The sequence below is a fragment of the Mustelus asterias genome, chromosome 6 (genome assembly GCF_964213995.1).
Source record: "Mustelus asterias chromosome 6, sMusAst1.hap1.1, whole genome shotgun sequence".
NCBI lineage: Eukaryota > Metazoa > Chordata > Chondrichthyes > Carcharhiniformes > Triakidae > Mustelus > Mustelus asterias.
The window spans coordinates 12,462,404-12,485,886 of NC_135806.1; positions in this window are offsets into that span (position 1 = coordinate 12,462,404).

The following is a 23,483-nucleotide window of genomic DNA, read 5'->3' on the forward strand; positions in this document are numbered from 1 at the left end:
AAAACGGGAGTAACTTCCGTTATTTTTTTCAGCAGGAATTTTAAAATGAATCTCCCGCACTCTGTGCTCTGCAGACTGCACTACTGTGGACCATGTGAAACATCCATGGGTGGAGCCTATTCCCACTGGAGAGACTGGCAGCATAACGCTGAGTGGGCCACCTCGCATGCGCTGATCTATCACAGCAGAGATCGGCACATGCACAGTAGCCCCGCACTGCTGGCCTCCGAATCGCTGGCCAGCTCAATCGCTGGCCACTCTGCATTTGTGCCCCTCTGGTTGCCCTCGCTCCAATCGCTGCCCCCCCCCCACACAAGCCCCGGTCTCCCGGTCCCCCACACCTTCCCCCGTGGCACTACCAATCTCTTGATCCCGCCTCTCCCAGACCCGACCCCCTCCCAAAACTCGCAGTCCCGACCCCCTGAGAGGCCAACCTCACCCCGACAGCCACCCCCAATCACTGGCCTCCCTTCCTCTATCACCGCTGAGTGCAGAGTGGCAGCAGGGCCCCCTCAACCCCACCGATCTCACCCCCACAAGCCTCGCCCCTATAGGCCCCGCCCCCTTGGCACAGCTCGATACCTGATGGACAGCGCCAAGGGGCCCCATGGATATTGCAATTTTGCCCCTTGGGCAGTGCCAGTGGGCCAGGCTGGCACTGCCAAGCTGGCAATGCCCAGGGAGCACTTCCCCCTTACCCCCAACCTCCTTGGAGGCCCCGACGGCCCCCTTCACTCCAGCAGGGTCGGGCCACCAGTTCCCAGTGAGTGAGGAGCTATTGTAAACCCTGCTGGTGGGGGCGAGACTCTAATTAGGTGCAAATGCCTATTTACATAATTTATACAGCTCCGTACCAATTTCTGGCATGGAGCTGATGGCACCGGAAGTCTGGCAGGCAGAGACTCGCTGAGGCCTTGGCACCCAGCAAAGAGCCTGTTAAACGGCCTCCGCTTGAGTCTCTTGGCCTGGGCTGGGAGAATCGCCCCCTACCCCAGTTCTGGGAATTGAACATGTAATCTGACAGTTTGAGAGACAGTGTAACAGTACAAGAAAAATGAGCAAATGTAAAAACAAAACAGGGATTCTCATCAACCTTACACTCAGGGTGGGATTTTATGGCCTCGCTCAGGCGAGACCGGAAATTCCCGCCCGTTGTCAGACCTTCGCCCGTGCCGATTCCGTGGCGGCGAGGTGGTAGTGTTCTGGCTTAAATCTGAGTCCTGACTTATTGAACGTCTAATGGATAGTTTTGTTAACTTTATAATTTAAAACTGGTGTCTCGTTTGGGTTTTATGACCAGAATCATATTAGGTCCATAGAACATGAAGAGTTTTTAAAGAGATGGGGGACACTTGGTCTCTCACACCTGTATCAGAGATTCATAGAATCCCTACAGTGCAGAAGGAGGACATTCAGCCCATCGAGTCTACACCAACTCTCCCATAGAGTATCTTACCCAGGCCCTATCCCCATAACCCCACGTATTTACCCCACGAACCATAACTACACATCTCGGGACACTAAGGGGCAAACTAGCTTAGCCAATCCACCTAACTTGTACATCTTTGGATTGAGTGAGGAAACTGGAACACTTGGAGGAAATCCACGTCGACACAGGGTGAATGTGCAAATTCGACACAAACAGCCACCCAAGGCCTTTGACTCTGTCTACACTTCGCACTGCCTTGGAAAAGCAGCCAGCATAATTAAGGACCCCACGCACCCCGGACATTCTCTCTTCCACCTTCTTCCATTGGGAAAAAGATACAAAAGTCTGAGGTCACATGCCAACTGACAGAAGAACAGCTTCTTCCCTGCTGCTTTCAGACTTCTGGATGGGCCTACCTCATATTAGGTTGATCTTTCTCTACACCCTAGCTATGACTGTAACATTGTATTCTGCACCCACTCCTTTCCTTCTCTGTACATTATGCTTTCTCTGTATAGCACGTGAGAAACACTAATACATGTGACAATAATAAATCAAATCAAAATCAAAAGGTCGGAATCAAACCCAGGTCCCTGGCACCGTGAGGCAGCAGTGCTAACCACTGTGCCACCGTGCCACCCAGTGCTGCCCAGCACTAGCTCTTTCATGGTCCAAACCAATTTTTAATCTCACTGCCCCACCCCCTCCTCCATTCCCCATTGCCTTTAATTTTTAGTTGTTTCAAGTCATTGCCCATTCTTCCCTGAACCTAATTCTCAGACAATTGAATCCTGCTTTGCTGAACAGGTTCAACCACAACTAGTTTCCTTTAGAAAAAGGAATCAAAGGGGTGGGGTGGGGTGATGTTGAACTTCACATCGTTTCTGGTTTCGCAAAGCTCTGCGCATTCCTGTGGAAACGAGGGATACATAATCATTACCATCATCCATCTCTCATTTAAATAACAATGACACACTAGTATTAATCTTGCGGGCATGATTGTAAAACAGTTCATGGCCAGTGACTGCCTACGCTAAATAGACATTTTATACTGCGGGCTATCTGCATCTCTTTCAGCTCTCCCCTTTTTTTTATTCCAATTCAATCAAATCAAGTCCAATTCAGAGTCTCAACAAGTTGAGACATTTCCAATCCAAGCTGACAAGACAGGGCCTCCACTCCTGTCTTGGGCCTGATCTACATGAGCCAAGCTGATTGGAGTAGGTGCAGGTCTTCCTCCTCCAAGGCTTGATCTCATTTGCATCTTAGCCACATGGCCGAGATGCCGCTTTTAAAAATTGCTTCAAATGAAGCTTAAATGTAACCTAATGACCTCAACCAAGCGCAGCATCCTATCCATACGACACTTGATCTTAGCCAAAAGGCCGAGAAGCGATTATATTTGATGTCAGTTCCTTGTGGTGGTTCAATTCTGTTGCGAAAATTGCAGCTGTCTGGTTTTCCACATTCCACGAAGGGACCTTTGAATTTTTGATTGTATCCAGGAGTCTTGTGGCTTGCAAGGAGACGGTGAAGGAGGAGGTGGGGAGGGACGGAGTGAGTCACGGCGAGACATTGGGAAACTGTTGCAAGAAAACACCAGGGTTGGGACAGAGATAGCGGATCCCAGAATGTGAGAGCATGGCATGAATCCGAGCATTGGAGGATTAAAGTCTATGATGCTGAGAAAAACTGGAGGGGGAAAACTGACTTCACTGATTTTTTTTTGTTTACAGATCTGAAGACTGTACGTATGGGATCCTGAAACCAAATGATGAGAGAGGCTGTTTTTGGAAAAGAGAAATATATTAAAAGATATGGGCGGCACGGTGACACAGTGGTTAGCACTGCTGCCTCACAGCTCTAGGGACCTGGCTTCGATTCCCGGCTTGGGTCCCTCTCTGTGTGGAGTCTGCACGTTCTCCCCGGGTCTGTGTGGGTTTCCTCCGGGTGCTCCGGTTTCCTCCCACAGTCCGAAAAATGCGCTGGTTAGGTGCATTGGCCATGCTAAATTCTCCCTCAGTGTACCCGAACAGGCACTGGAGTGTGGCGACTAGCGGATTTTCACAGTGACTTCATTGCACTGTTAATGTAAGTGACACGAAGAAATAAACGTTAAACTTTTTGGGAATTTGGAGCAAAGTGGAAATTTGGAAAAAGGTGCTCTTTTGCTAAACTTTTCATCTTCAGAAAGTCCAAAGATGTGCGAGTTAGGTTGATTGACCATGCTAAATTGTCCCTTAGTGCCTCGGGAATCGTAGGTTAGAGGGATTAGAGTGGTAAATACGTGGGGTTACGTGGATAGAACCTGGGTGGGATTGCTGTCAGTGCAGTCTCGATGGGTTGAATGGCCTCCTTCGGCACTGTAGGGATTCTATGATTCTATGAAACACTGACCAAAAACTAAAGGTCATTGTAGCAACATAAAAGCAATAAAATAATACTGAGCAATATGAATTAAATAGATAGCTAAACCTTCTTAGCAATCAAAGTTTGCATCTACCCTGTGAGTAATGCATGAGACCTCTCTGTACGTGGGAATATTCTAGAAGTAGACATTGCTGTTGTTGAATAGGATTTAGGGTGACTCAAAGATCTGTTTTTAATTTTGAGTATAAAGTGTGTGGGGTAAAGTTTAGTTTAGGTTTATTTATTAGTGTCACAAGTAGACTTACATTAACACTGCAATGAAGTTACTGTGAAAATCCCCTAGTCGTCACACTGCAGTACCTGTTCGGGTACACTGAGGGAGAATTTAGTATGGCCAACGCATCTACTCTGTCTTTCGGACTGTGGGAGGAAACTGGAGCACCCGGAGGAAACCCACGTAGACACGGGCAGAATGTGCAAACTCCACACAAACAGCGACCCAAGCCAGGAATCAAACCAGGGCCCCTGGTGCTGTGAGGCAGCAGTGCTAACCACGGTGTCGAAGCTTTGTGTGATGTTGGGAGGGCTGGGTGCAAGGGAGGATTAGTGACAGCTGAGTTGGGCCCCAACATTGAGTTAACAACACAGAAACAAGGCAGTCAGTCCAACAGGCCATTAAGCCAATGTTACATAAGCCTTAGTCCACTTATTGCATCTCAGCTTATTAGTAAATAGGAGAATCCTTCAAACTCTCCAAACTGGATTGTTCAGCTTTCTGGCTCCTTCTCTTTCGGAAGCAATGAGAAAGCTGCACCCACAGCTGTCCTGCTTTCCAGAGCTCAGCCCAACAGGGAGGGAGTGGGTGAGCGTGTGCTGAGAATTGATCCACGTTAAGTTAACAGTCATGGACACCAACTCTCTTCGGCGAACGGCAGCCACAGTGCATTGCTGCTATTTAATACTGAGGCAGATGGATTGGGAAGGTACGTGCAGAAAAATTGGCCTTTATATTTTTCAGTATCTGATTAACATCAGTTTTGTCACATGGCGACACAAAGGAATATTAAGCTAAAACGGCTCATCAGATTTCTGTGAAACTGGCAGACAAGATAATATAAGAACACAAAATTCTGATTGCGTACAAATGCTCAAAAAACCCATCTGCCAGATTCCAGTTCTTCCAGCTTTCATATAGGGTCAACCAGACTCGAAACACTGGCCGCGATTCTCCCAAAAGCGCTGAATTGGCGGGAAAACTGTTCTAGATCCCGACTGTTTTGTCAGTTCAGCTCCTCACTCGAATCTCCGCACTCCGTGCACTGCAGAGGTTCCAATCATGAATATCATTAAAAACCCGGGGGGGGGGGGGGGCAGGTTTGCGCTGGAGTCTGACGGTTCTGGAACTCTGCGCATGCGCAGTCGTCCCGATCTGTCAGTCTCCCCGTTTGCTGGCCAGCTTGATCGCTAACCAGCCCGTGACCCCCGCAGTGCTGCCCCTCCAGCCCCCCTTCCCCCACGCCCCAATCATGGCCCCCACAACAATCCCTGGGTCAGCCCTGACCGCCCCCCACCACCCCGGAGCACCCCGATTCCAGCCCATCCCCCTCCCAGCAGTGGCGATCCCCCATCCCCCTCACCCCAGCAGACCCCTCCCCCTCACCGCTTATCCCCCCCCCCACCCCCCGGGAGGCAGACCCCCCCTGACAGACCACCTCCCCCCCCCATCCCCAACTCACCCTAATCGCTGGCCTCCCTCCAGCCCAGACCGATCCCAATGCAGAGTGGCAGTGGGATCCCCCACACCCATCGATCACCCCCAGGCCCTGCTCACAATAGGCCCTGCCCCCTTGGCACTGCCTGATGCCCGATGGGCAATGCCAAAGTGCTCCCCAGGCATGGGCACTTTGCCACTTGGGCAGTGCTGGGTGCACAGGTTGGCATTGCCAGGGTGCCCATGCCCAGGGGGCACCCCTCCGCCGCCCGACCCCCTGGGGGGCCCCGATTCTCCCCCTTCTTTCCGGCAGGGTCTCCCGCTAGCTCCCCGAATGTGGGAAGCTACTCTAAACCCCGCCAGAATGAAGTACTCCTGGCGGGGTGGGAGATTCAACCGGGACCAGTAAGTTCCCAATAATTACATTCAAACTACGTTTAAAACATACTAAAAACAGATTCAAATTGCTTACCTGCCTTCCCGTCGGTTTCCAGCGTGGTCCAACCGGCGACTGTTCGCCGGCTCTGGGAGATGCGCATGCATTCCTGGCACATGCGCAAATCCCGCTACCATGCCGGCGAAGCGCATCTCCTACCCCCACCCGCCAAAAAAGTTGCGGATCGCGATGGGAGAATGGCAGCCATTATCTCTATTTTCTCTCCACAGATTCTGTCAGACCTGCTGAGATTTTCCAGCATTTTCTGTTTCTGTTCCAGTTTATGGTACTTTATTTGAATTGAAACGTATGCATTTCTTGGGAATAGTGTGACCACTATAATGAATAAAGAAAGAACTCGCATTTCTATAGTGCCAAGCACAACCTTGTTTTCTCAGCCAACAATATTTTTGTTTTATGTGGAAAATCGATCAGTCACTTTGTACACAGCAAGCTCCCACAAACAGCAAGGTGAGAATGATCAGACAATCTGTTTGTGTTTGAGTCATGTTGGAGTTGCGGGATAGAAAGTGGGTCTTGTATCCACAAATGATCTGACTCATTGCCACAGTTGATATTTCTTTGTGTTTCCTGCTGCTGTATTTGTACAACTTTCTCTTTACATTTTATGATTTTAATCATTAAATGTTGGAAATCAACTTCTGCTCAGTGGGACTGTGACCTCTCTCAGCTTGGCCTCTTCCTCAGCCTTTATTGCTTGTTCTGTTGCTCTTTCTCTCCACAATCCTAGTTGTTGTGGTGTGACATGTACCTTTAGGGAGCATTCATTCAACTTCTGTCTACCACTACCCACCATTGGACAGGATGTGATGATTCTATGATTCTATGGACAGAGCACAGCAACAGTTCTACAGATAAAACATTTATTCATAGGATGTGGGCATTGCTGGCTGGGCCAACATTTATTGCCCATCCCTAACTGCCCTGCTTGCTAAGCCATTTCAGAGGGCATTTAAGGGTCAACCACATTGCTGTGGCTCTGGAGTCACATGTAGGCCAGACCAGGTAAAGACGGCAGATTTCCTTCCCTAAAGTTTTTATGACAATCGACAATGGTTTCATGGTCATCATTAGATTTTTAATTCCAGATTTTTTATTGAATTCTGCCATGGTGGGATTTGAACTTGGGTCCCCAGAGGATTACCTTGGGTCTACTGGTCCAGTGAAAGTACCACTAGGCCACTGCCTCCCCCTATGTCTACACAACCTCCCAATTAACATTGTATTTTTTTTAATTCTTTCAGGGAATGTGGTTGTCATTAGCAAGGCCAACAATTGTTGCCCATCCCCAATTGCCCTTGAACTGAATTGCCATTGTTCTTTAGAGGGATATGGTCCCCGGAAGGGTAGGGGGTTTTGGTTCAGTCGGGCACCATGGTCGGTGTAGGCTTGGAGGGCCGAAGGGCCTGTTCCTGTGCTGTAATCTTCTTTGTTATTTGAGTGGCTTGCTGGGCCATTTCAGAGGGGCAGTTAAGAGTCAACCACATTGTTGTGTGAGTGTTATCACTTTTAGGCCAGACCAGGTAAAGATGGCAGATTTCCTTCCCTAAAGGGCATGAGTGAACAAGATGGGTTTTTACGACAATCGATAATAGCTGTCATGGCCACCATCATTGAGGCTGGCTTTATATTCAAGAGTTAATCAATTGAATTAAAATTCTACCAGCTGCCATGGTGGGAATTGAACCCATGCCCCCCAGAGCATTAGCCTGGGCCTCTGGATTACTAGTCCAGTGACACCACCACTTCACCACCATCTACAAAGATCTTCTTTGCTTCAAATAAAGAACCCACATTATTGTTTTTGCAATCCTTATTGTATGATTAAACAGAAAAATACAACCGTAGTTATCCATGGCTGTTTTGGTAACATTCTGGTCCATGAGTTAGAAGATTGGGTGGGGGGGGTGGGGGGCAAACTCAGACCAGGGATTTGAGCAATTAATCTTAGCATGTCACTTCAGCCTATCCATAAGGGAGTGCCAAATTGCTTGAGAGGCTGAATTTCAGATGAAATGTTCAACTAAGGTCCGTTTGGGTGGATGTAAATATTCCTATGCACCATTGGACGACAAGAAAGTCAATTTTCTTGGAGAATGCCCAACATTAATTCTTCAGCTAACACTAACAAGCACAGATCAAGTTTTTTTACACACTGGGTGGTGGGTGCCTGGAACTCGCTGCCGGGGGAGGTAGTGGAAGCAGATATGATAGTAACTTTTAAGGAGCGTCTGGACAAATACATGAATAGAAGCAAATTACTGCAGATGCTGGAATCTGAAATCAAAAGAGAAAATGTTGAGTTTTTCCAGGATTTTCTCTTTCGGTTTTAAATACATGAATAGGATGGGAAAAGAAGGATACGGTCCCTGGAAGGGTAGGGGGTTTTAGTTCAGATGGGCAGCATGGTCAGTGAAAGCTTAAAGGGCTGAAGGGCCTGTTCCTGTGCTGTAATTTTCTTTGTTCTTTGTATGGTTATTTACTTCATTTGCTTTTTGAGGGAATTTGCTATGTACAAAATGGCTGCCTCACTTTCCTACCTATTGCAGAAACACTTCATTGGCTGTGAAGCACTCAGGGTCATCCTTGAATTCATGAAATATGCTATTGAAATGCACACCCTTTCTGTCAGCTGCTTTTGGATCTTCTTTTGCTCGTCTCACTGTGACTCTTTTCACTCAAACGTAGTGTAAGAATTGGTAAACCAGGTACAATTATGAGGATTGGACTGTGGCAGCAGTAAGGATTAAAAGGGAGGTGTACGAACTAGCAATTAGGTGTGGGATGCTGTGAGTGTGCATGTGTTATTGCAAGCCTAGCGCCAGCATGTCTGAGAGCCAGAAGCGAGTGCGAAATAAAATGAGGCTTTCTGTAATATATATAAAAGAAAGATAAGGAAGTTAAGGGTATCGGGGACATGTACAGTAACTCATGGGTGGAGAATGTATAAAGAATAATAGACAGGTGGTAAGATCAAGAGCAAAGGTCTTAAGATGGAATTGGTAGTGTCCCTGCCTCTGAGCCAGAAACTCTGGGTTCAAATTCACCCCAGGACTTGATGGCCAAGGAAGGTGCATTCATAACATGACCAAACAGGTTGAATATCAACCTGCAAGATCCTTCCAACATGCCAATGGCAGGTGATAAGAGCAGGAGAGACTCCTGGTTAGAAACGCTTGATGTGGACTGACACTCCTCAAGATATAAGCCTCTGGCAACAGAGTAGTGGCCTTTTCCAGGACAAAATCTCACTATGGGAACAGATTAAACAGCCTCTTACAACAGTCTTGAGGGTGCAGAGTTTAAAATTGTCCAATGAGTTCACACAGGTATGGACTTTTGGTACCTATTTCACGAGAACTGATTGAAGTGGGCAATATGAAAAAAACATAATAATTTACAAAATAGGAGCAAGAATCAGTCCCTTGAGCTTGCTCCGTCATTCAAATATGGCTGATGTTCATCCAGCAGAAGGTACTCTTCAGTGAGAGGCAATGAAATGAAACAAAACTTACTCCAACTTATAAATCAAAGAGAAAGATTTAATAAAGAAACCTCATTACTCCAACACTTGAGGCCTCACCCTGGGCCATTCCAAGCAATTTAACAATTCCCAACTGGTTCTTATTTATACTGAGTCAGCTGGTCAGCTGATCATCATATAATTTTGTCATTGGTTACATCGTTTATTGGATCAGCTGACTCTTACAGCTTGTTACCATTGGTCACACGACAATAGATCCAATGTTATCATTAGTTACATTCTACAGCTGATCTTCTATCTCAGTTGCACCTTCTCGCACTAATCCCACATTCATTTCTATTTAAACTTCATTGCACCATGAGAAGTGGACCCTGTTTATCTACCAGTGCATCACTCTGTACCAGTTTTAGTGGTGCCTTGTGTGCCACTAACTGTTGGAAGAGAAACAACAACAAGATCAAGAGTATATAAGGAGAAGCGGTTCACCACTTACTGATGCGAATGATATATTTGTCATGCGTACTTACTCACTATCCTAATATGAATATATGGATGGCACTTTTCTATTGGAATACAATCTGAGTGGTTTTTGTAGTATAATTGTCTGGCAGAGAAAGGGTTAGCATGTGACTGGTACAATAGCGCCCCCAGTGTAATGCAAAGGAACGCCTGACCTGAGTCTTGAGAGTAGTCACGTACTGCTTAGAGATGTGCATATTCATAGAATCCCTACAGTGCAGAAGGGGGTCATTTGGCCTCTCGGGTCTGCACCGACCACAATCCCACCCAGGCCCTACCCCCATAATCTCATGCATTTACCCTAACTAGTCCCCCTGACACTAAGGGGCAATTTAACATGGCCAATCCACCTAACCCGCACACCTTTTGACTGTGGGAGGAAACCAGAGCACCCGGAGGAGACCCATGCAGACACGGGGAGAACGTGAAACTCCACACAGTCACCCAAGCTGTGAATCGAACCCGGGTCCCTGGCGCTGTGTCAACAGTGCTAACCACTGTGCCACCGTGCCGCCCGTGTAGAGGCAAGCAAGGAGACAGCTGCTAGCTCAAACCTTATGTGTGGTGTATAATATATGTGTGTGTTAGGAGTGTAACGGTTTTATACTACAGGTAAATACCTATCAGGAAAGTAATTTAGCCAATCCGTGTCATCCTTTCAGGAAGATTGTAAAGTTCCCCTGTCATGGCACCCAATTGTTTCTGAAATGACTCGAGGGTTTTTGCTTCAAGCCACATTTACCACATGTTAACCACCTACAAGGTGTGCTGCAAGCTTCATTGGTTGGCTACGTTTCAGAGCAGAGTAATGGTAAAGCAGCAGTCAGCTCGGATAGTTGAGGCATTGACACCATTCTGTGTCCACTCTGGTGACATTCTAACAGCTGATCTTCTATCTCAGTTGCACTTTCTCACACTTATCCCACATTCATTTCTATTTAAACTTCACCGTACCATTGAGAAGTGGACCTTGTTTATCTATCAATGCATCACTCTGTACCAGTTTTAGTCATGCCTTGTGTGCCACTAATTGTGGGAGGCAGAACTTCTGGGAGGTTCAATAAAATAACACACCCTGCAAATTACAATCTCAAATGTCCAAAGCATGGGACAATTGATGGAGGTCTTGTGGTGCAGAGGGTAGCATCCCTGCCTCTGAGCCAGAAGCTCCGGGTTCGAGTCCCACCCAAGGACTTGATGGCCAAGGAAAGTGCGTTCATAACGACGTCAAACAGGTTGAGTATCAGTCTGCAAGCCCTTGTAAACACACCAGTGGCTGTCGGTAAGAGTGGGAGAGACTCCTGGTCAGCCATGCTTGATGTGGAGTGGCGCTGCTCAAGCTATTAGCCCCTGACGAAGACTAGCAACCTGCTCATGGAATTACTAGCTATGGAAACAGACGAAAGCCTGCCTTAGTGGACCGCTAGGTGCAGGAAGAGAATTGGAATTGAATGTTTTGCAGACAGTGTATAATCACTGATGCTACATAAAAGCCCTCTTCACAATTTTTGGAGCTTGTGACCTCTCTGGGCTTGTTACCATAGTCCTTGCATTAATTTCTGCGCCATTTTAACACAAATATACTAATTTCTAAGCTAAAATAGTGCACAATGGGATTAGAACCATAGAGCCATAGAAAAGTCATAGAATAGAATAGAATTCCGACAGTGCAGAAAGAGGCCATTCAGCCCATCGAGTCTGCACCGATCACAATACCACCCAGACCTATTCCTGTAACCCCACATATTTACCCTGCTAATCCTCCTTTCACTACGGACAATTTAGCATGGCCAATCAGCCTAACCCGCACATATTTGGATTGTGGGAGGAAACCGGAGCACTCGGAGGAAACCCATGCAGACATGGGGAGAACGTGCAGACTCCACACAGACAGTGACCCAAGGGTGGAATTGAACCTGGGTCCCTGGCGCTGTGAGGCTGCAGTGCTAACCACTATGCCACCATGCCGCTACTCAGCCCAGCTTGTCCATGCTGACCCAAAGACACCATGTGCCCTTTCTAATCCCATTTTCCTATACATGGCCCATAGCCCTGCAGCTTCCAGCACTTATGGAGCAGATCCAGATACCTTTTAAATGAGTTCAGGGTCACTGCCTCCACCACCAACTCAGGCAGCGAATTCAAGACACCCACCACTCATTGCGTAATGTCCCCTCTAATCCTTTTGTCACTTACCTTGAATCTATACCTGGGTTTTAAAGTCCCATCATTCGTCCAATAGAATTTCAAGAGCCGCCATTGCCAAACCTCAGCTTTTCTTAATTCTCCTCGGATCTTTTGTCAGCAGATAAACAGCTTTGAGTCATTTCAGCAAAATGTATAACATCCAATTATCAAGATTAACCCCATTTGATAAGGATGAGTGCACAATATTGGGATACAGATCAGTCTCGATCTTACTGAATGGTGAACAGGCTTGAGGGGCCAAATGGCCTTCACCCTGATCATATGTTCCTAAGGCTGATGCCTCTGTCTGATCCTTCCACTGGATTGAGGCCAATTACAATTGGTTTGTGCCGACTTTGGCTTGATATCAAGCAAAGCATTTTCGGTCGAATAAATGTAAAGTTGGTGAAGGGAAGTTCTTGGAATCTCCAAGCAACAAGATAAATATTTGGATTTATCCATCACATTTAGCTCGGCTCACTTCAGTCTGGTAACCGGTTCCCATCCAATAATTTTATACCTCGCTTTTTTACACTGAAACAGAAAAGCAAACACAAGACGTTTATCATAGTTCCTTGTCATGACTTTATTTTTAAACTCCGGTTGGCTTCCTATTTAAATACGTTTTTATGTCACCGATTAAGGAACCTGGGTTTTGGTATTAGAATGGAGAACAGCTGCCATTCTTATCACCAAAAGAGAAAATGCTGGAAAATCTCAGCAGATCTGGCAGCATCTGTAAAGAGAGAAAAGAGCTGATGATGAGTCCAGATGACCCTTTGTCAAAGCTCAAGATAATCTCAAGTTAAGCTCAAGATAAAGGTAATCTGGACTCGAAACCTCAGCTCTTTTCTCTCCTTACAGATGCTGCCAGACCTGCTGAGATTTTCCAGCATTTCCTCTTTTGGGTTCAAATTCCAGCATCCGCAGTAATTTGCTTTTATGCCATTCCTATCAAGTGCTCCATGTAAATAAATGGAAACAAAAATGTCTGAAAGCAAAAGTAGCAAGTAGATATTGGTCGGAATTCTCCGATGTTGTATGCCCGCCATTGCTGCCAGCGAGAATGGAGAATTTGGCGCTCAGCCATATTTCCATTCACAGCAGCAAGATGGAGAATCCCAGCTGCGGACGAGGTTGGAGAATCATCCAGAATTTGCAGCACAGAATCAGGCCACTGACCCATTTGGTCCATAGCAGCATTTAAGCACTAAGTGAGCTATCTCCTTCTTTATTTACTTAATCCCACTTTATCAATATATCTTCCTTTTTCTTTCTCCCAGATATCTTTATCTAACTTTGGCACAGTGGTTATCACTGCTACCTCATAGTGACAGGGACCCGGGATTGATTCCTGTCTTGGGGTCACTGTATGTGCGGAGTTTGCACATTCTCCTGTGTGGGTTTCTTCCGGGTACTCCGATTTCCTCCCACAGTCTGAAGACATGCTGGTTAGATGCATTGGCCATGCTAAATTCTCCCTCAGTGCACTCAAAATGGCGCCAGAGTGTGGTGACTAGGGGATTTTCACAGTAACTTCATTGCAGTGCAAGTAAGCCTATTTGTGACACTAATAAATAAACTTTAAACGTGTCCATGCTATTCACCTTAATTACACTACATTCCCACTATTCTCTGTGTTTTCCCTAAGTTCCTTATTGGATTCTTGAATTACTATTTTATAATTATAGTGCCTAATTTTGGAGTTCCCCCTAATTAATTAAACTTGTCAAACTGCAATTGCACTTTTTCATTTTGGAGATACCTCAGTCCCAAAACTTGTAGAAGGATATAGCTACAGTGTGACAAGCTTGTATAGGCTGTTTCCATTATAAATATAGACATGGGAATTTGTAACGGAATATAATAGGATATTCGGTATGAGGAGAGGTTGGATAAACTGGGATTGTTTTCGCTGGAAAGACGGAGGCTGAGGGGTGACCAGGTAGAAATCTACAAAACTATGAGAGGCGTAGATAGGATGCATAGTCAGAGGCTTTTTCCCAGGATGGACGGGTCGACTACAAAAGGCCACAGGTTTAAGGTGAGAGGTGGTAAGTTTAGGGGAGATGTGCAGGGAAAGTTTTTCACACAGAGGGTGGTGGGTGCCTAGAACGCGCTGCCAGTGGAGCTGATGGAAGCAGGCATGTTAGCAATGTTCAAAGTGTATCTTGATACACATATGAATAAGGAGTGAATAGAGGGATAGAAATGGTGGGCTTGGTGGGCCTTAGGGCCTGTTCCTGTGCTGTATTGTTCTTTATTCTTACAACAAAATGGACAGATGTATGATTTTCAAATAGGCAGCAAGATATGTCTGAAGGGCATGGTTGAATTATTCCTACTCTCTAACCCTATAAGAAATACATTACTTGCATTTATACTGCAACATTAATTATGTCAAGACATTTCAATGCACTTTGATATTGGAAAAATAGCCTTTAAATATAATTACAATTCAATGAAGAGAATTTTTGCCTGAAGCTTTTCCTTGTTCTTGACTATCTGTCCAATGCCACGGAGATTGATTTGTAACATAATTGCCGGAATTCTACCACCCTACCCATCACGGGAATCGGAGTGGACGAATGACAGACAGTGGGAAGGTCTGTTGACCTCGGGTGAAATTTTCTGGTCTCGGGTCGAGTGAGGCCATAAAATCCCAACTATTAAGTTTCCTGTGTATGTTGCAAGCTTCGTAGTCGGGATCATCATTTGAGCGTGGACCACACAAGGGAGTGAAATGAGAATAAAATGAGAAGAGAACACCCAAAATGGGAACTTAGTGGGAGCGAGAATTCAGCAACGAGTCGAAACGGGGAGTTCAGAACCTATTGTGGTGTACATTCCATTGGAATTGAACTTAAAATAGTGAGCAATGAATTGGCACATTATTCATTGGTGAAGTGTTAATGAATCTGTTTGACTTCAGTTGGAGAATCGTTTCCAATTCTGAGCACCAGCCTTGAGGAAAGATGGAAAGAGGCAAAGGTGCACAGAAAATTCATGAGAATGGTTCCAGAGCTGAGGAAGTTTAGTTACTTGGATAGAAACCGGGGCTGTTCCCCCCCAGAGAAGAGAACGTTGAGAGATGTTCCTCATCATGAAGGGTTTCAATAGAGGACACAAGGAGAAACTAGCTGTTCTCATTGGCAAGAGGGTCAAGAACCAGAGAGGGCCAGTTTAAGGTAAACAGCAAAAGAATCATAAGGAAAGTACTTTATTTTATGACAAGGTGGTTAGCATTGTTGCCTCACAGCGCCAGGGACCCAGTTTCAATTCCTGCCTCGGGTGACTGTCTGTGTGGAGTTTGCACATTCTCCCCGTGTCTGCATGGGTTTCCTCCAGGTGCTGCGGTTTCCTCCCACAGTCCAAAAGTGTGCAGGTTAAGTGGATTGACCATGCTAAATTCCCTACAAGATGTGTAGGTTTGGTGGATTAATGGGCATGAGGTTAAGGGGATAGGGCCTGGGTGGGATTGTTGTCAGTGCAGACTCGATGGGTCGAATGGCCTCCTTCTGCACTGTAGGGATTCTATGATTCTATGATCTGGAATGCACTGCCTGAGATGTGGTGGAGGCAGATTCCATCATGACTTTCAAAAAGAATTGGAAGGCACGTAAAGAGAGAAAGAGAATTGGAAGGGCTATGGAGAAAATGTGGGGGAGTGGGACGAACTGAATTAGAAGAGTCGGCATAAACACGATGGGTCAAATGTCCTCCTCCTGTACTGTAATCATTCTATGATTTTATTGTGTATTTGGGTTCATTGACATCTGAAACTGGTTTGTGACACAGCATGGTCAAATACATTTAAAAACTATTTCTCATGTGCAGAGTGAGGACAATACTTCCAAAACAAACATTTAGAATTTTAATATTCAGAACAGAGGGACAAGAAGGACCAGAATAGGTCAATGAAACAATTTAAATGAAAGAATTAATTTGTTTAGTTGCACAAGAAACGACAGAGACATGTGACTTCCTGCAGGATGTGGGAACTTCAAGTTATCTTAAACAAACGCATCTGCAGGAAATGTGACTGAAGTTACTTGAGTTCAAGTTCTCAGACACTACGGTGGAGCAGGAGAAAGTCTGACAGGTTAGAGAGAGAGGTTTTGGAATCTGAAGTTAAAATGGTGATCATCTTGCTGAAGCGTAGCGAGCTGGCCGTGATAGAGGAAGAAATGATGATTATCTATGGGTGCTGCAGGGAGATGGTGGTGTAGTGATATTGTCATTGGACTAGTAATCCAGAGACCCAGGGTAATGCTCTGGGGGCCTGAGTTTGAATCCCACCATGGCAGATGGTGAAATATAAATTCAATAAAAATCTGGAATCTAATAATGACCAAAAAACCATTGGCAATTGTCGTAAAAAACCCATCTGGTCACTAACGTCCTTTAGGTAAGGAAATCTGCTGTTCTTACCTGGTCTGGCCTACATGGGACTCCAGATCCACAGCAATGCGGTTGACTCCGAAATGCCACTCAAACGCAATTAGGGAAAGGCAAAAGAATGCCGGCACCAATGATGCCCACATCCCATGAATGAATAAAAAGAAAAGGAAAAGGGATGGGTGGGAACAGGAGTGCCCATATTATCCTCTCTATTAATCTTGAAATACTGTCTAACTGTGTGGGGAGAAATAAATCCAACAAGATCATTAAATGGATTACAAGGCAACAAAAAACATGAGGTAGCTGAAGGGAGTTGATTCGCAATTCAGTCAAGAGTTTTTTGCTTAGGCACAAATTGGACTTGAATCTGCACAGATTAGCACAGTTGGCAGGATGGCTGGTTTGTGATGCAGAGCAATGCCAACAGCATGGGTTCAATTCCTGTACTGGCTGAGGTTACTCATGAAGCCCTGCATTCTCAGCCTTGCCCCTCACCTGAGGTGTGGTAATCCTCAGATCAAATCACCATCAGTCGGCTCTCCTCCTCAAAGGGTCATCTGGGGTGGCAACCAGAGAGAGGTACAACCTATTTAAAGGAACAGTACAGAATAAAACTATTAAAGATTTTCCGAACACCCTGGAAAAATAAAAAAGGTGAGAAACAACAGCATTATGCATTTATATTGTACCTTTAATATGGTAAAAACGTGGTAAAATGTCCCAAATTCTTTGACACTGAGCGTCAGAAGGGGAGATGACCAAAAATATGGACAAAGGGAAGAGTTTTGAGGAGTATTGCGAAGGAAATGAGAGAGTGTTCCAGCTTTAACTAGTAACAGTTTTTAAAAACAATTCCCTTTGGAGCTAGGATAGATCAAACACGTGTCGTGGAAACCTCATTTGATTCTTCAACATGGAGAGGCACAAGGACCATGTGGAATCCGTGGTAATGTGGTGTATATTGGAAGGGATTCATATCCCCATCGGTGCTGGAAATTCATCGCAGAGATGTAAGGAGAAATCCCAGAGTTTTGGGGCCAGACCAACTGAAGCCATAGGGTGGGATTTTCCAGTGGCACTCGCCTCAAGTCCGGAAAATCCCGCCCGAGGTCAACGGACCTTTGCATGGTCCTATCCCACCTTCTACGATTCCCATGGTGGGCAGGATGGGAAAATTCCGGTCTTGAATGGCAGAAGAATTCAAATCAGGAACGCTCAAGAGGGAAGGATTAGATGAGTGTAGATACCTCAGAAGGTTGGAAGAGATTATACAGAAGGGGAGAGGTGAGGTCATGGATGTATTTGAAAACACGGATGTGAATTTTCAAGTTAAATTGTTATTTAACTGGGAGTCAGTGCAGCTCAGTGAGGGCAGGGGTGATGGGTGAGCGGGATTTGGTTCGAGTTAATGCATGGTCAGCAGAGTTTTGGATCACTTCAAGCTTATGGATGACAGAAGTGGGGGGCTGGCCTGGAGTGCATCGGAATAGTCAGGTCTAGAAGTAACAAAGGTATGGATGAAGTTTTCAGCAGCAGCTAAGATGGGACGGGGAGGAGTTGGGTATGGTTAAGGAGATGGAAACAAGCAATCTTAGTGATGGAGTGGGTATGTGGCACAGTGGTTGGCTACCTCACAGTGCCAGGGACCCGGGTTCAATCCTGGCTTTGGGTGACTGTTTGTGTGGAGTTTGCATGTTCTCCCCGTGTCTGCGTGGGCTTCCTCCGGCTTCCTCCCACACTCCAAAGATGTGCAGATTAGGTTGATTGGCCATGCTAAATTGCCCCTTAGTGTCAGGGAGACTAGCAGGGTAAATACATCACATTACGGGGCCTTGGTGGGATTGTTGTCGGTGCAGGCTCGATGGGCTGAATGGCCTCCTTCTACACTGCAGGGATTCTATGATTCTATTGTGGTTGGTAAACATTCTCGGGGTCAAATATGGCACCAAGGTCGCAAGCAGTACAGTTCAGCCTTAGTTAGTTGCCTGGAAGATGGAACTGGGGGCAAAGGAGAAGAGTTTGCAGTGACGGCCAAGGCAATGACATCAGTCTGTGCAATATTTAGTGGGAGAAAAATTTTGCATATCTAGGAGTGGATGTTGGATTCTATTCCATGTGTGTTCTGCCTGAAGGCAAGTTGTTGGCTCATTGTCTACCTCTCAGGGTAAGGAAGCAAGGCCCTTGTCCAACTCAGCCGCGACAGGAATCAAACCCATCTTCTTGGCATTATTCTGAACCACACATTAGTCATCCAACCAGCACCGGGATGCCAGATATACCATCTGATAATTGAGAGGCAATGGGAAGGTTGAGCGAGGTGGTGGTCAGGTGGAGCTGGGAGACACCAGGGTACATGTGGCAACTAAAACTGTGCTTTTGGATGGTGTTGCCAAGGGGCAAGTAAGGGCCCATGGGCAAGATCCTTGACAATCACCACCAGAGGCAATGCTGCAGGAAGAGAAAAAGATGCCATTGCAAATGATACCCTGTCAAAGGCTGCAGAGAAGTTAATAGGAGGAATCGCTTGCCTTTATCGCAATCAAATAAGTTGCCAACTGTGTCTTTGATAAGAACCATTTTGGCACTGTCGTAAGGGGTAGCATGGTGGCACTGCTGCCTCACAGCGCCAGGGACCCGCTTAGGTCACTGTCTGTGTGGAGTTTGCACATTCTCTCTGTTTCTGCCTGGGTTTCCTCTGGGTGCTCCGGTTTCCTCCCACAGTCCAAAGATGTGCGGGTTAGGTGGGTTGGCCATGCTAAATTGCCCATTGGTGTCAGGGGGACTAGCTAGGGTAAATGCATGGGATTATGAGGATAGGGCCTGGGTTGGATACTGGTCAGTGCAAACTCGATGGGCCAAATGGCTTCCTTCTGCAGTGTAGGATTCTAAGATTCTAAGGGTGGAAACTTAGTTGAAAGAATTGTAACATGGAGTTTCAGAAAATGTGGGCACAGATTTCAGAGGTGACAACAGTTCAAGTCCTTTAGAAAGAAATGGGAGGTTCTAGAATCCTACAGGGCAGAAGGAGGCCATTTGGCCCATCAAGTCTGCACTGACCACAACCCTACCCAGGCTCTATCCCCGTGACCCCACATATTTACCCTGCTAGTCCCCTGACACGAAGGGGCAATTTAGCATGGCTAATCCACCTAACCTGCACATCTTTGGATTGTGGGAGGAAACCAGAGCACCCGGAGGAAACCCCCGCAGACATGGGAAGAATGTGCAAGCTCCTTACAGACAGTCAACTAAGGCTGGAATTGAACCTGGGTTGCTGGCACTGTGAAGCAGCAATGCTAACCACTGTGCTACTCTGCTGGTCGACGACGAGGGAATAGTTTGCAAAGGCAGTGAGGTCATATTATAGAGGAGAGGGATGATGCCGACAGTTTTAAGGGAGCGGTGCTGAAGAGAGAGAATGTTAACAGTGTGGCTGACATGAAAACCACAGTAAGAAGTCTCACAACACCAGGTTAAAGTCTAACAGATATATTTGATAGCACAAGCTTTCGGAGCGCTGCCCTTTCACCTGATGAAAGCACTCCGAAAGCTCGTGCTACCAAATAAATCTGTTGGACTTTAACCTAGTGTTGTGAGATTTCTTACTGTGCCCACCCCAGTCCAACACCTGCATCTCCACATCATGACATGAAAACCAGCAGCGGACGTTGGGTAATCAGCACCCTGATGGGAATAAGGTGGAGGGGGCAGCAAATGGGTATCATGGACAAGATGAGCTTGGAGAGGGCATAAGGAGATGCAGGTGAGAAAATAGAGAAGGATGAGAATGCAGGACAATGGCAGAGGAGGGGGTAGGCAGTGCAAGTCTTCCGAAGAGGTTTGGCCCTTTGGGCTAGGGGAAGGAGGAAACCAGCAGAGGGAACTGATGGGGTTGTCTAAGTTTTAGTGAGAAGGTGTTCATGGACTCCTTGAAGTTATTGGAGGTTGGGTGGATGGAGATGCGGGTTAAGGATTTTCAGATATTGAAGCTTTACATTCCAGGATGATCTTGGAGGAGGGAGCAGTGACAGCAGACCAGAGCAGTGGTCGTACTTGATGTGGTTCAGCCAGATCTGGTGTTGAATGGTTGAGCCTGTTGTCTGCTGCATCTGTTCAAGCCTGCTTCCTTTGGAATTAAGGGGGTGGAGATGAGGGTCACATCGTGTGTATGGCCAGGGTAAATTGTGGCTTGAGTGTGAACCAAGGCATCATAGACGCTAGGTGCATTTGAGAAGATTGGGAGCCGCAGAAATGTCATGAAGGCCAAAGGTTAGAGAGTTGGGATTAGGTGGGAGTTCAGGTGTTTCTTGCACGTCGGTGCAGACTAAATGGGCTGAAGGGCCTTTTCTGCGCTGTATGATTCTATGAGTTGGGATTTTGAAAGTGCAGTCGCAAATGAAATTGGAAAGGTTTATCTTCCCCAGAGACAGTCATAGGAAGAGGTCACTTTGGTGGGGGAAAGGTAGTGTGAGTGAAGAATAATACAAAGAAGTGATTAGAGACGGCCTTATCTGTAATTGATACAATGGAAGTATCTGGACCACGTGAGGTGGCAAGGTCATGGGGGTGACTGTAAATGTGTAATGGGGTGTTTACACAAGGGGGAGATTGAGAGAGGACAAGATGGTAGTGAACTCAGGAGAGACAGAACAGAATAAATTGAGAAGGAGGGTTGAACTCACTGAAGTTGGTGTTGATGTATGTAATTTACTTTATCACAAACTATCACCAGATTTCCCCTTTGCTTTCTCCCTGCTGTGTTTATCCAGCTTCACTTTATAAATGTTTCCATGCCAATCACCTGCGACCACTCCCTGTGGTAGAGAGGTCCCCTCTCTCCTGGTAAAATAATTTCTCCTTCATTCCTCATTAATTGATCACTCTTTGATCTTCATTCAACTGAACTACTGTTCACTTGGTACTTGTGATACATCGGTCAAGACTGGTTGCTAAGTTATGGCTGGGGCCTGCTAGTTTTGATTGTGGTCTCTGCTTTGTCAATTGTGTGGGCTAGTTCTGCTCAAGTGACTAAAGCAGTTCGCATTTCTGCAGTGCTGGTAACAATGCAATGCATTTCACAAAGGCAAAATCAGCAACAAAGGAAATGTCTTGGGCCATCAGTCAAAAATCACGTAAGATCCCCCCTTTCGATACAATAAACTCTAAGTAAAAGGAAACATTTATCAAATGAGAATATTATTTCTGGTGTTGATAATGCACTCCAGATCCTAGGACCACAGAATGTCCTAAGCTTACCAACCGATATTGTATGAATGGTCTGCCCTTATGCAATAAAGTTTGCAGATTTCTACACAATATCCAGGTTACAAGCTTCCTTGTAAGCAGATAAAAGAGTGAGGGTTTTCAGAACTCTAGCATCCTCTGCTGGAGAGCTCACCCAGTGGTGACCGGATCAGGCTCATATTTCATAGATTCTCTACAGTGCAGAAGGAGGCCATTTGGCCCATCGAGTCTGCACCGACCACAATCCCCCCCAAACTCTATTTCCGTAACTCCACATATTTACCCTGTTAATCCCCTGACACGAGGGAAAATATAGCATGACCAATCAACCTAACCCACATATCTTTGGACTGTGGGAGGAAACCGGAGCACCCGGAGGAAACCCACAATTTCTCGCCTTCTATCATCAGATTGCCTGTTGGCGCACACTGCCTCAGGGTACGCATAAATGATGGTCGCATGGGGGAGCTACCAGAAATCTGAGGAACAGCATTCTGGGAAATGGCACGGAAGCTATCACTGCTGCCTCATAGCACCAGGAACCCAGATTTGATTTCCGGTTTGGGTTGCTGTCAGTGTTCTCCCCGTGTCTGCGTGGATTTCCTTTGGATGCTCCAGTTTCCACCCACAGTCCGAAAGGTGTGCTGGTTAGGTACATTGGCCGTGCTTAATTCTCTCTCAGTGTGCCCAAACAGATACCGGAGCGTTGCGACTAGGAGATTTTCACAGAAATTTCATTGCAGAGAGAATGTAAGCCTACACACACACAACCACACACAAAAACAGCAAAATGCTGGAATATCTCAGCAGGTCTGACAGCATCTGTGGAGAGAGAGTAGAGCCAACGTTTCGAGTCTAGCTGACCCTTCGTCAGAGCTCTGATGAAGTATCATCTAGACTTGAAACACTGACTCTACTTTCTCACCACAGATGCTGCTGAGATCAGACCTGCGGAAGTTTTCCAGCATTTTTCTGTTTTTGTTTCAGATTCCAGCATCCACAGTGTTTTGTGTTTATTTTAACGTAAGCCTACTTGTGACACTAATTAATAAATAATAACAATAAATAAACCCTGACAAAATTGAAGGAAAACGGAAGGTGTGGAAGGACTTTGTTGTGGATGAAGAGTTACTCCACCGTTAAAACTGTCCAATAGCTTGTGATGATTCACAACTTAGACGGCATCTCTTCCTCAACAAGGTTCTGGATGAATTAAGCATTAACAACAGCAAACAACGTTAACCTGGCTGAAAAATATGGGCCAAACGGTAAATTAGATTTAGTTACCGCAACTGGAAATGAACCTGTGCTTAACGCTCTCTGTACCTTTGAGACATAAACATTCCAACCATTATTTTGTAAATTGAGTTTGTGTCTTTATATGCCCTGTTTGAACAGAACTCCCACTTACCTGACGAAGGAGCAGCGCTCCAAAAGCTAGTGGCTTTTGCTACCAAATAAACCTGTTGGACTTTAACCTGGTGTTGTGAGACTTCTTACTGTGTTTACCCGAGTCCAATGCCAGTATCTCCATATCATAAATCTTTTAGGACAGGCATGAGGAGGAATTTCTTCACCCAGAGAATGGTGAGTCTGTGGAATTTATATATTCCTATATTCATAGAGTCATAGTCATTGAGTCATAGAGGTTTACAGCATGGAAACAGGCCCTTCGGCCCAA